We start from the raw sequence: 15,139 nt of genomic DNA, 5'->3' as shown, positions 1-15,139 counted from the left end.
AGGGTTAATGACAGTTAACTGGTTTACGCTGCGGTATCTCTCCCAGTCTCGCTGCTGCCAATGATGATGATGGTGGATCTCCCTGTGCAAAAGGTCACGCTTGTAACGGGATTACAGCGGGGCTTGCTCCTACGCGCTCCGGTGCACGTGGAGCTAGAAACAGCATGGATGGAGTCACACACGCTCTCTCTGAGGCACACTCAGCTATATCACGCGGGGACTTCCTAACAGGAAAGGGAACGCTGTCGGCAGGGTCAGGGGTCTCTGCCCTGCTATACGCTTAAGCGAGCTGTCACTCAGGGTGACGCCTAGCTACGTTGGCTGCAAGGGGACAAGGCAGACTGTGAGCCTTACACTAGACAGTGTATGGAGACAGGCGCTGAGCGCTGCAATCTAACACTCCCCCTCGCTCAAGGCTGTCTTCGGCTACATAAAAGAACTTAATACAATACTTTGTCCTTTTGTGATACCTGTAACCGAAAATATGGTTAGAGAGAAAAGACATTCAGAACATCAAAACTTCAAATCAACATTTTGAACTTAGACAAGTCCACAGTCCTTCACGAACTTAATAAGCAAGTTTCTCGACAGTCCTTTAGTAAGCATGTCAGCGACATTCTGTTCACTTGCAATGTATTCAACATCGATGGACTTGTTCTCCACTAGTTCTCTGATGAAGTGGTGTCTTATCGCAATGTGCTTCGACCTTCCATGGTGCTTGGTAGTACAAGAAAGATCTATTGCTCCTCTGTTATCACATGCGATACTGATAGTCTCTTCTTTATAAAGTAGACCTAACTCACACAAAGTCTCTTTGATCCAGAGTGCTTCTTTCGATGTCTCTGTAAGAGCCATGTATTCGGCCTCAGTTGTTGAGAGAGCAACGGTTGGTTGTTTCCTACTCGCCCAACTAACTGCTGCTCCGGCCAGTGTGAACAGGTAACCGGTGTGGGAACGACGATCATCTTCATCTGCTCCCCAGTCGGCATCGCAGAAGACTTTCAAATTTGAATTGCTTGTCTTGGCGAATTTTAGCTTCAAGGAACTTGTACCTTTTAGGTATCTCAGAATTCTCTTCACTGCGATCCAGTGTTGCCTTCCAGGATTTATTGCAAATTGGCTCACCCGACTGACTGCATGAGTGATGTCTGGACGGGTTCCAATACTTGCATACATAAGACTTCCAACCACGTTCTTGTAAGGAACATCTTGCATTTCCTCTGCTTCTTCTGGTGTGGTTGGTGACATACCTTTTGTAATCTTGATGCTTTTGTCAATTGGTGTATTTACTGACTTGGAGTCCGCCATCCCATACTTCAAGATTGTTGCCTCGATGTACATTTGTTGGTCGACTGTGACTGTTCCCTTTTGCAAGTTTTGAACAATTCTCATGCCCAACAAATGATTGGCTGGACCTAAGTCTTTCAACTTGAATCTCTGTTTTAGTTGATCTCTCACACTTGTGATGTGATCTTCGTGACCTGCTATAAGTATATCATCCACATAGACTGCTATGATGAACAACTTTTCTCCTAGAGTTTTGTGATAAAGGCAGTGGTCAGTCTCTGATCTAATAAAATTCATTTCAAGTAGTACTGTGTCCAATTTTATGTACCAGCAACGACCACTCTGCTTTAGGCCATATATGGATTTCTTCAGAAGACACACCTTTTCTGTCTGAAGTTCATCCTCATTATAATGATCTGGTGATTCCATATAGATCTCTTCAAGTAGTTCTCCATTTAGGAACGCTGAGTCGAAGTCTAGTTGGTATAGCAGTAAGTCTTGTAAGGTGGCGACTGCAATTACTAACCTGAGAGTGTTATACCTCGCAACAGGTGAGTATATCTCCCCATAGTCAATCCGGGATCTCTGTGTGTATCCCTTTGCAACAAGACGGGCTTTGTAACGGGCAACTTCTCCGTCTGAATTTAACTTCTTGCAGAAGACCCACTTGTTCTTGACTGTCTTGCGGTTGCTTGGCCTATCTACTATGGTCCAAGTATCGTTCTCTCTCAGTGCTGATAGCTCTGTGTCTATTGCAGATTTCCATTTCGCCCAATCACTGCACGCTTTCGCTTCTTGAATACTCTGAGGTTCACTGAAAACAATATTCGCATATTCTTCCTCATATCTTCTGGCTGGTATGCCCTTGTTTCTTCTTATAGAAGCTCTGTTTATTGGTTCGCTTCCTTCTTCAGTATTTTCTGTTTCAGGTATGCTTTCTATTTCACACACCTCTACTAGTGCTTGCTTTTCTTGCTCTTTTGCTTTTGTGGTTGATGCTGTTTCTTGAAATATTACATCTCTTGATTTCAGAAGACGTCTGTTCTCTGCATCCCAGAGCCTGTACCCTTTGCTCTCCTCACAATAGCCTAGCAATATGCACTGTCTTGATTTTGGGTCAAGTTTCTTCCTTTTCTCCTTTGGTATATGCGCATAAGCTCTGCTCCCAAAGACGCGGAGATGACTGATGTCTGGCTTCTTTCCAGACCAGGCCTCTAAGGGGGTTTTTCCCTTCACTGCCACTGTAGGTGTTCTGTTTTTCAGGTATACTGCAGTAGATACAGCTTCTGCCCAAAAACTCTTCTCCAGGCCAGCATCGTTCACCATCGCTCGTGCTCTTTCAACGATTGTTCGGTTCGCCCTTTCACTTACGCCATTCTGTTCAGGCGTGTAGGCCATCGTCAGCTGATGCTTTATGCCATGTTTTCTGAGAAAGTCGGTTAGTTCTTCATTTTCGTACTCTCCCCCATTGTCGGATCTCAGGACCTTCAGCTTTAGGCCCGTCTGAGTCTCCACTAGGTTCTTGTACTCCACAATTTTCTTGACCACCTCACTTTTCTTCCTTATGAAGTATACGTGTGTCATTCTTGTGGCGTCATCGATGAGAGTCATGAAGTACTTGTAACCACTGGTTGATTCCTCTTCCATTGGTCCGCACACATCTGTGTGCACTAGAGCTAATTGTGATTCTGCTCTGCCTGCTGACTTGGGAAATGGGTTGCGGGTCTGCTTGCCTTTTATGCAACTCTCGCACACAGGTCTTCCGGTGTCTTTCACTGTGATCCCTGTTGCCATCCCATCAGCTAATTTCTGGAAATTATCATATCCTAAGTGTCCCAAACGTCTGTGCCAGAGTTCCATCGACTCATTTTCAGCAGAGGCTGCCAAAGCTACACATTCATCTGTGTCTAGGACGTATAGTTGGTTGCATCGGGTTGCTGAAGCAATTACCGTCCCTCTTTCATTATGCACCATACACCTGCCCTTTGCAAACTGGACTCTGTAGCCTTTTGCCTCGAGTACGATGATAGCGATGAGGTTACTTCCCAATTCTGGTACATACAGGACGTCTTGAATATCTGTGACTACTGTCTGTCCCTCAATTCTTAGTCTCACTGTGATTGTCCCAACATTTGACGCAGTAAGGACCTTTTCACCAATCCCGGTAACTGTTGTGGGTGTACACTGTGTTAAAGAATTGAACCACTCCTTGTTGCAGCTGAAGTGTCTAGAGGCTCCCGAGTCCATGTACCAGAGATCCCTCCTTGGCTTGTCTGTTACATTTAGGGCTGACTCGTTCTTCTTGTCATGCCGCTTGTGCATGCCACTAGTGTTCTTCATCCTGCATTCTGAAGCCTTATGCCCTACTTTGTGGCACACATAACATTTGAATGTGCATTTCTTGGGTTTCGCACCCTTTGCTACTAAGGCAGAACCCTCAGCTATGGCATCCTTGTGGATTCTTTCTTGGAACTGTAGTAGTTTGGCTCTCACAACTTCAGTTGTAAGCTTGGTTTCATTTGACTCTAGTGCGACAACCAGAAAGTCAAATTCTTCTGTCAAGTTCTGCAGCATTACCATCGCCACTTCTTCCTCATCCACTTTTGCTCCTACACATGCCAATTGCTGAGCTATCGATAGTATCTTATCAATATAATCGTTCATGTCCTTGCATGCATTCAACTTTGTTCCATACAGTGTGCGTCTCAGACTTATCCTTCTCATTAAGCCCTTATTCTCATAAGCACCTTGTAGAGTTGTCCACATGTCCTTAGCGGACTCCTTCCCACAGATAGTAGAATAAACATGCTGCTCCACAGCCAGGCCTATTGTGCCAATGGCCTTGTCTACCTTTTCTGGGTTTGGACTATCTCCTGGGGCTATTGTGACTTTCCATAGCTTCTCCCTCTTAAGCTGCATTTCCATAGCGAACTTCCATGTAGTATAATTCTCTGAGCCTTTGAGCTTTGGAAAGTTCATGCTATGCCCTGTACTGTGCATTCTCGTTAACTTTTCCACAAATGGCAATTTAGAAATAATTCCTTTGTGTTCTTTTATGTACTGCGCTAGCACTTTGTCTTCAGGGGGTTAATCTTCGCGCACGTGGCGTGCTGGGCCCATAACCTATTGGCAGAGTGTCTATAAATACGTGCAGTGTGGTTGTCAGACGACACACTTAGAAGATATAACCAATTGAAGGGTTTATTCAAGTGGCAGGCTTGTAGATTACAACAGTACTTTTGTGGTTAACTTCAAACAGTAATACAACTGGTACATTGGGTATGACAGTCTCTGATGTTACTTAGCTGTGGCGTTTGACTCGTGCAGGGTTAATGACAGTTAACTGGTTTACGCTGCGGTATCTCTCCCAGTCTCGCTGCTGCCAATGATGATGATGGTGGATCTCCCTGTGCAAAAGGTCACGCTTGTAACGGGATTACAGCGGGGCTTGCTCCTACGCGCTCCGGTGCACGTGGAGCTAGAAACAGCATGGATGGAGTCACACACGCTCTCTCTGAGGCACACTCAGCTATATCACGCGGGGACTTCCTAACAGGAAAGGGAACGCTGCCGGCAGGGTCAGGGGTCTCTGCCCTGCTATACGCTTAAGCGAGCTGTCACTCAGGGTGACGCCTAGCTACGTTGGCTGCAAGGGGACAAGGCAGACTGTGAGCCTTACACTAGACAGTGTATGGAGACAGGCGCTGAGCGCTGCAATCTAACACATTTACTAAGGAGAAAGTCCTAACAGAACTCTCAAGACTGAAAGTGGATAAATCAATGGGCCAGACGGAATACATCCAAGGATACTAAAAGAACTAAAAGATGTGCTGGTAGCGCCATTAACAGATGTATTCAACCAGTCACTAGATACAGGTGCAGTTCCAGAGGACTGGAAAAGAGCAAATGTAGTTCCACTGCACAAAAAGGGGAAGCAAAGAAGAAGCAAGTAAGTACAGACCAGTGAGCCTTACATTAGTAGTAGGGAAATTAATGGAAACACTATTAAAAGAAAGAATAGTGGAATATCTTAAATTAAACAATTTACAGGATCCAAAACAGCATGGTTTTACTGCAGGGAGATGATGCCAAACAAATCTTATTGACTTAATTTGACTCTGTGACCAAAATAATAGATGAAGGGGGGCTATAGATGTGGCATATCTAGACTTTAGTATGGCATTTGACACTGTCCCACATCGCATACTGCTAAATAAACATGAAAGTGTGGGATTGGATTATAAAACAATTAAATGGATAAGCACCTGGTTGCAGGATAGGAAACATACAGTTGTAGTAAATGGAGTGCATTCTATGGAAGGACATGTTACCAGTGGAGTACCCCAGGGATCTGTACTTGGACCAGTGCTCTTTAATATCTTTGTTAGTGACGTTGCAAATGGTATTGAAGGGAAAGTATGCCTTTTTGCAGGTAACACAAAGATATGCAACAGAGTAGACCAGAAGGGGTAAAACCTGATGATCTAGGTAAACTTGAGAATTGGTCAAGAGCATGGCAACTACAGTTTAATGCTAAAAAAATGCTAAATTATGCACTTGGGACTCAAAAACCCAAAAGCTCAATATAGTCTCAAAGGTACTATAAAGGAAACTACTGAGGAGGAAAGGGATCTAGGAGTCACTATTTCAAGTGAATTAAAGGCAGGAAAGCAATGTAGCAAAGCAATGAGGAAGGCTAGTCAGATGCTTGGTTGCATAGGGAGAGGAATCAGTAGCAGAAAAAAAGACGTAATAATGCCACTTTATAGGTCATTGGTACGGCCTCATCTGGAATACTGTGTCCAGTTCTGGAGGCCATATCTTCAGAAGGATATAAATACATTGGAGAGTGTACAAAGAAGGGCAACTAAAATGGTGCATGGCCTACATCACAAAACGTACCTGGAAGGACTAAAAGAACTTAACATGTATAGTTTGGAGCAGAGAAGGGAAAGTGGGGACATGATAGAAATATTCAACTATATCAAGGGTTTTAACATAGTACAGGAGGGACATTTTCTTCAAAGGAAAAGAAGTAATAGAACACGAGGACATGCACTGAAACTGGAGGGAGGTAGGTTCAGGGGAAATGTTAGAAATAATTACTTCACAGAATGGGTAGTGGATAAGTGGAATAGCCTCCCATCAGAGGTGGTAGAGGCTAAGACAGTAGAACAACTTAAACATGCTTGGGATAGGCATATGAATATGCTTACAAAGAAATAAGGATCAAAAAGGGTTGAGATTACCTGAAGGATAAAAAAGGGGCAGACTAGATGGGCCAAATGGTTCTTATCTGCCGTCAAATTCTATGTTTCTATGTTTCATTCTGGTTGACTGGCAAAGCTGTGAATTTCGCAGCTTTTGGAGCCAACTAACGCCGCCCCCTGCCGGACAGCGACTGTCACATCAGGCATGCGAATGGATGTTTTGCATTAACATCCATTCGCACCTTGCGTGCGTCACCGACCATCAAATGATTTTTGTAAATCTAAGTCGCTCTCTGGTGACTCAGATTTGAGGCACCCTGCTACGTGATCAGGGCGGGCAGCTGACATCCGGTGACATCGGCTGGAGACGTTTTCCTTAACTCACCCTGCATTTTTGTCTGTATGCCAAGGAAGTGCAAGAGCAGAGCATTGTGTCCCTCCAGGAGAGGGTCATGTTGCGCACAGCGTCTATTATCGTAAGAAAATGAGGTTGCGGCTAATTAGCATAAGCCACACCCTCATTTGCATACGCCCCCACCCCCTATTTCTTCAGCACACAAGTTGGGAGGTATGCTTATGGGAAGGTGGTTAACAGTCACAAGTAGTTTATGGATTGCATCTGTTCCTAAGCATTAACAGTGTATCTGCATTCTCTGATCTTTATTTGAACAGTCTGCGATTGATTCTCCTGGCATATGCCCATTGACAAATACAGTCTCTCTCAAGTTATAATAGCCGCCCTCATTAGTATGATACAAAATACATGATTTGACACATAGTTATTAGTACACAGCAGTGACACATTGCCCAGGCATGTTTTACAGCGATAGCTTCATCAGGGCTAACCAGATTGTACCCTCCAATGGTCATGTATTGATTTATCTGGCCAGTATAGTCACATGAACATCTGAACCGATCAGCATCCCTTACTAATCCATTACCCTCATGGTCAGCCAGCTTTCTGATCATCCAACATTTCACAAGGAACTGATTATATTCCTGGCTCTGCACAGACATCAATCAAAACATCAAAGCCCTAATTGCCTTTTTACAGTAAAACCGCAATTTTGGATATGCAGTTGGTACGACTTGGCTTAGGCCCCTTTCAGAGGGACATCCAGACCTGGGTTATTGCTGGGTCAGTGACATCACTATAAACGTGAGCAGCTCTGGTGCCTTTAGAAGATCATGTCATAGCGCTGGCTCTCCCTGTGCTGTTAACGGTGTGAGATTGCATGGGCCTAGCTCACCCATTCACACTATCCTGTGGCCTGGGTCCTTCTAACCCTGCAAGGTTGCTTGGCTGGAATTCCGGTTCACTGAACCCAGGTTTACTCATTTCCATTTAACCACTCCTGGGTTATAATAACCCGGGTTTTAACAGCAACGGAAGAAGAGTAGGAGCAGTGCTGCTCAATCAATCCCAAACAAGACCTAACGTATTTGCCGGCGTATAAGACGACTGGGCGTATAAGACGACCCCCCCAACATTTACACTCAAAATATAGAGTTTGTTATATAAGTGCACCCGCGTATAAGACGACCCTCCCACTTGGAGGCATGTTTTTCAGGGGAAAAAAGTAGTCTTATAAGCCAGCAAATACAGTAATTCATACATCACTGAAAAGTGAATCCTGTATAGTCTCATTACTGCCATCATTAATAACTAAACCCTAATAACCAGTGTAATAACGTCCTTGTTATAACTACATTGGCGATTCATGTGATTAGACATGACAGGTAAAAAACATCTGTGTAAATATATTCCTTCTCTTAAATGAGTATAGTGAGCTGTTAACATCAACAAAAATAAATGAATCCGTACTACACAATGGTAATATAATTTAAAGATATGTCATAAACAACATAATACACTCCTACACTTAAAAACACTACATATCCAGATTACAGATAAAGGCCCTGATTCTGGTTGACAAGCAAAGGTGCGAAATTCGCAGCTTTGCACATCATCGATGCGCCACCGGCACGAAGGCCCGTCCCTGCTCGCACACATTAGCATTTTGCAGCATTCATTCACTCTCTGGTGACTCAGATTGCGGCACCCTGCTGTGTGGACAGGGCAGGCAGCTGAAATCCGGTGACATCAGCTGCCAGCCCACGGAAGGCAGGAAGATGCCTCCATTTGCATGGGGACACCCAAGAAAATGTTTTCCTGGAAGCACCCAGCATTTTGCTGGCCCATTCACACTACTAGGTGTAAATGGGCCAGCAAATAAACAATACACCACACCCGCTTGCATTAAGGGGCTGCACATACGCATAAAAGTTTATGCGCATGTGCAGTCACAAAACATCAGAATAACCCCCTAAATCCAGATTAAATACTGTATAGAGACTAAAACTCCATACACACGGGGTGATTTCAGCCATTATCGCCGGGGATATCCCCGTGTGTGTAAAGGGCGACTGTCGCTGTGAGCGTGCTTCCGTGACCAGCCCAGAGGTGGTTGCTGGTCGGAAGAGGTTGCTCCTGCGAACAGCTGTTTCCCCCAGCAGAGAGTCTCCTTTTTATCAGCGACCATCTCTGGTCGCTGATGAAAACACGACACTGAGCAATACAATATATTGCTCCATGTGTAGGGAGCCTTAAGGGTATCAATTATGTAGAAGTGTTGTAAATTTTAATGATGAAATTTGATCACATAGTCAAATAGGTCGAATTCGAATACTAACTTTTTTAACCTTAATTATTATATATAATCAAACTATTGAAATACATTGATATCAAATAGGGGTCACAATAATTTGCCAAACCAACTGTGTTAATAGTCATTCTAATTTTATTTATTTATAATTAAGTTATTTATTTATTCCGCAGCGCTTTGCAGAGAATAGTTGAACTTTCATATCAGCCCTAGGGGAGCTTACAATCTATAGCTCCGATTCAGACCCATTCATACGGGGCCGAATTTGGCCCCGTTTTCGATGGTGGAGGGTATGCGCATTCGCGAATATGCACATGTGCAGACCCCCTGTGCATATGCCTTTGTATCACACTCGCTGATGCACTCACACGGGCAGGGGTGGACAGGGGGTGGCCGCAGGGGAACGCCCAGCGTTTTATGGATGTCCCTATAAAAAGTCTGGGCGTTTCTTTGGGAATGCAGGCAAATCAATGCCCATCGGCCATCAAATGATTTGTCTCCCCTTTGGCCGCATGTGAGGATATGTGTTCTCGTACACATCCCCTCGCAATCTAGCGAACAGGTCATCGCCGCCCCACCAAATTCGGTGGAGCAGTGGGTGGAGCTGACATGTTTGCTAGGCTGCGAGTATACGCAGCCTTCCAACAGACCTGAATCAGGCAATATATTTTGTAACACATACTGTATACACACACACAAATTCATTCTTTCTAGAGTTAATTTTTGTTAGGAGCCAATTAATCTTCCAGTAAATTTTTGAAGTGTGGGGGGAAACCAGAGTTCCCGGAGAAAACAAACGCAATAGCAGGGAGAATATACAAACTCTGCGCAGTTAGGGACATGTGGGAATCAAACCCATGACCTCAGTGCTGTAAGGTAGTAATGCTAACCATTACACCGTCCGTGCTGCCCGATTGTATTCATGCAAAATTATAAAAGATAGTAGTGTTAGATATGAACTCTAACTAGTGATGAATTTAATATTTAATAAGGCCCTTAGGGGGAAATTTACGAAGACGAACGAATGCGGCTGATACGAAAGGCTATGAACAGGTTCAGCCGTATATGACCAGAAAATATGAATGAAAAAAATGACAAATTTACTAAGCTGTCGTATTCTACTAGTTTGTAATTTCTGATGTCGTAGCAAATGGCAGCCATTTGTATTCGTATCCATTCATTTTCGTATTTGGAAGTCATATTTATGACCTCCAAATACATACGAATCTGCAGTATCGCACTGTGTAAAAAAATTAATAAATAGATAATAATAAAAAAAAACAGCTTGGAGTCGCCCGTCGCCCCCCCCCCCCCCCCCCCCCCCCCCACACACACGCACACAAAGCTATAACCAGCCCCGGGCTCATTGAACTTGTCTTGGTTTTAGAAAATTCAGGGGAACAAAAAATTGGGGTTCCCCATATTTCTAAAACCAGCACCAGCGCCTCATAGGCCGGTCCTGGTTCCAAAAATACGGGGGACAAAATGAATAGGGGTCGCCTGTTTTTTGATAACCAGCACCGGACCCAAACAGCAAGCAGGGTAATACCACAGCCAAGGGAATCTTTTTATACTCTGACCAAAGCATTACCCCCAGACTGACCCCCGGGGGGGGGACCCCCCAATACAGGGGTCCCCCCATCCAGGATAACCTCTATCCGGGGCTGTCCTCAGTCCCCAAGGTGTTGGGCATCGGACTGATTTAGAAAAAAATAATAAGTCGCAGCAAGCCTCCCCTGCATGCAGGAGAACCAGAGACCACTGGCACACACCTAGAGAATTGGACTCAATCAGACCCATTTCTTAACCGATTCACTTTTAATATGTGGTTCTTAATTGGAATTTTAATTGGAATTTTATAATATTATATACTGAGACCAGTATTTTTGATGTGGACTTTTAAATTAACATCAGGACATTATTGAGCCCGTTTAAGATGTGACATCCGTCCACAGTGGAACTCAGTCCACCCAGATACCAGACGGCAAAAGTGAACGTAAATGATGACCTGGCCTGAGGAAGTGAAACACAGTCAATGACGCTTGCATTCCAAATCCCGCAAGCTAGGCCTCTGCCACGTGCGATCAGAGCCGAATTTCCCATTAGGCACGTGAGGCACCGGCCTAGGGGCGGCACATGTTTGGGGGCGGCACTTGGATGCCTGTGATAGTACTGTCAGCCCAAAATGTACCAATAACTGCAAAATATCCACTGTACTGTACTATATTCCATCTTAAATAGAGTGTAAATGGATAGGACATGCAGATACTGCCCCTATAAACTGTCCTACTTAGTAAACATTATTGTTGTGCCTAGGGGCGCCCTCCTCCCTAAATCCGCCCCTGCGTGCGATGAGTGTGCCGAACCCGGTACACCCGGAAGCTTGACGACGGAATGATGGCACCACATGTGCTGGATTCATTGCACCCGGAAATCATGTGGCGGAGTGGTGGGAATTCAGTGGGCAGTACCTCTCTTCCCCTTCACTTCCTGATTAAGAAGACAGAGAAATACAGAAACCATGAAGCAGTTCAATCTTACTTTCCTGACTATGGAGGATTTTCAGACATGATCACTGCTGTGTAAAATTGCAGCGGTATGCGATTAGTTAGCTGGAGTTAAATCCCACCCCATGTAAGTCTGAGAATGGCTTGTAATAATATTGCTGATCATCTTCCAGCTGTAAATTCATTTGCAACTCCCTCCCTCAATGATTTTTCCAGTCTGTGCAAGTGTACTAGGCATGTCTGAGTCAGTGCCCCAGCAGCATTGCCGCCGGGCCATCTACTGTGCTGTTCACCCCTATCTGTGTGTGGCTCTGTGTGCTGTCTACTGTGTGTACCTGTAGCGGCTCGGCGCTTGAGTCAGCTGCCTGTCTCCTGTCTGCACCGCTGCCGCTGTGTCCGCTCTGGCTCCAGCATGCTTTCTGCGCATGCACGGCACACCCGGTCATTTGTTCCACACTCAGACTGCATCACAGTAGCATCCAACAGGACGGACGGAGAACGGATGAAGTCCCATACTGAAAGCAGGGTCCTGAAGCCGCGTAAGTTTAGGTGAGGACAGCTCCCCTGTTATTTGTGTGAATTTGGAATCAGGTGTGGGGCCCCAGACATAGTGTACAGGGCCCCATGATTTCTGTTGCCGACCCAGTAGAAAGATGAATAAGCTGTGATAGAGAACAAGCAAAAGACTCTGGCAGTGGAAAGCTGACACCACAGAATCTCTGTCACAGGCAGCCCCTCCAAAAGTGGCTGCTGCCTTGGAGGAGACACTGGAGGTCCTGCTGGATCTCTAGTGTCTTTCAGAGGAGTGCAGCCCACCTAGCACTATCCAGAAGTATGGATTCTGGGACTGCTGGTGCACTGTTAGAGTAAAATCCCCTGGGCAACAAGCATGTACCCCCCTTGACAATGAGCATGTAAGTCCCCTTGGCAACAAGCATGTAACTCCCCCTGGGCAGTGAGCATATAACTGCCCCTGCCAACGAGTAAATAACTCTTCCCTAGAAACAAGCATGTAACTCGCCCCAGCAGCAAGCTGTAACTCCCCCATGGCATCAAGCATGTAACTCACCTGGCAACAAGTATTTTTTATGTTTCAATATTTTATTGAGTTTATAGAATATTTTGTTGCTTACAAAGCGCAGTTCCATAATAACAATATCTTTGAGTACAGTAGTAACTACAAATCGATGTTCACCATTTGTCTTGTACAGTAGATATAGAAAACAAGAAGTCGAGTTATCTATAAATAACAAAGGTATACCAGATGGAAAACATCTTAACATATGTTTAACTTCGTAAAGAGGTACAAAAAGTGATTCCTTACTATTAAAGAAAAAACAACATACACATGAGACGTCGGAGTACATCTAAGACAAAGACAGACAAGGGTAGGTTTCTGTGGGGAGGATAGGGGAGGGATTTGTATAGAGGTCTTGTAGAACGGGCGTTGAACACATGTGAGTCTTATCAAGACTGGTCAAGGATGTGGTGAGTACTGGTGTTGTTCCATCCATCTAGGGGGTAAGGTGCCCCTGACTGAGCTGAGGATATCGTCTACTTGAACTGAATTCTGAAAAAATTTGGGCTTTAACCTCTGAGTCCAACGAGTTTATAAAAGGATTCCATTTAGCAAAAAATTTTGATGGCGAGTGATTAGGGTCGAATTTCAGAGATCTTTTATCAAAATATAGTAGATTCAATAGCTTAGCTTTTAGGTCAGTTATAGAAGGGGAAGATGAGGATATCCAGTGGGTTAAAATGAGTTTCTTGGCTAAGGTTAATATTAAGATTAGTAAAGGTGTATGGTTCTGAGTTAAAGAGGCAAGTTGCCAGTTTTTGAAATTCAGACATAGACAAGCTAAGGGGTCAATTTGGAGAGAGGTTGAAAGTAATTGATTTATGTAGTGGATAGTCTTCCTCCAGAATTTGAGTATTTTTGAGCACTCCCAGAAGCAATGGTAGAATTTGGCATTTCCCATCTTGCATTTCGGACACTCACCAGAGGCATCCGGGAACATATGTTTGGACTGGGCTGGGGCTATATAAATTCGGTGGATTACCTTAAAGTGTACTTCTTGTAAGTATGCTGACTGTAATATTTTCATATTTTTGGGGTAATGCTTGAGTAAATCGGAAGAAGAAGTACAATCTGGGATATCTTGAGACCATTTTAGGCATAATGTGTCCAGATGGGTGTCTGGCATGTTATCAATCAGAATATCATATAAGTAACCAGATTTAAAAGGTTGATGATAAAGTGTGCTAAAAAGTTGTGATAATGGGTCATAAGTTACTTGAGCCATGATGGATGGTAAAAGTGAGGTAATATAGTGCCTAGCTTGCAAAAACATAAAAAAATGTTTATTAGAAAGATCATAGGTATTCTTTAGAGAGGCAAAGGGTAACATAACCCCTCCTGGGTCAAATATTTTCGTGGCCAGGTCCAGTCCTTGAAGTCTCCAAATGTTGTAAGTTGAGGTTTGTAGTGAGGGTGGGAAGTTGGGGTTTCCCCATAGTGGAATAAATGGTGTAATTTTGTGGTCTCTATTCAGCTTTTTGTTACTCTGCAGCCAGGTGTCGTATGTACTTTTAAAAAGTATATGATTGCGAATGGTCAATGGGATTAATTTGAGCGGGGTGTGAAGTAATGCACTAGGTGAGTAAGGGGAGAAGAGGTGGTTATCTAGGCTTGACTCAGTGTATATAGAATTGTTATAAAGCCAGTCCGAAATATATCGGAAATGTACAGACCAGGCATAATATTGGAAGTTTGGGATTTTTAGGCCTCCTTTTGCTTTATTTTGTGAAAGTTTAGTAAGGGACATCCTTGGTCTCTTTCCTGACCATAGGAATTTGGACATGCCTCTATTTAAAGTTGCTAAGTCACGGGCGTTTAATATGCAGGGTAACATCTGGAGAAAATAAAAAATTTTGGGGAAAATTATGCTTTTGAGCACAGCAGCTCTTCCCAGCAAGGAAATGGGCAGTTTTGTCCAGCAATCTAACTGGGCAAGTATTTTGGTGATGATGGGTTCAAAATTGGCTTTATATAATAGTTGAGGGTTATTTGTTATATTAACCCCTAGGTACTTGATTTGCTTGGGTTGTACATTAAATTGTGATATTATAGGGTGTGTATTTAGGGGTTGGTGAAATGGGGTTAAAGGGAGGATTTCGGTTTTGCTGACATTTATTTTGTAACCTGAGGTTAGACCAAAAGATTTAATAATATCCATAATGACGGGGATGGATGTGAGGGGGTTGGAGACAAATAAAATCATATCATCAGCAAATAGAGTTAGTTTGATCTCTTTAGAGTTGATAGAGATGCCTGAAAATTCAGGTGTGGTCCTAAGGGCAATTGCAAGGGGTTCTATTGATAGCGCAAAAAGAAGGGGGGACAGGGGGCATCCCTGTCTCGTCCCCCTTTGGATAGGGAAGGGAGGGGATAAGAATCCATTACATGCAA

This window comes from Crinia signifera, chromosome 2 (genome assembly GCF_055691185.1).
Source record: "Crinia signifera chromosome 2, ASM5569118v1, whole genome shotgun sequence".
Taxonomy (NCBI): domain Eukaryota; kingdom Metazoa; phylum Chordata; class Amphibia; order Anura; family Myobatrachidae; genus Crinia; species Crinia signifera.
Note: the sequence above shows the minus strand (reverse complement) of the source record.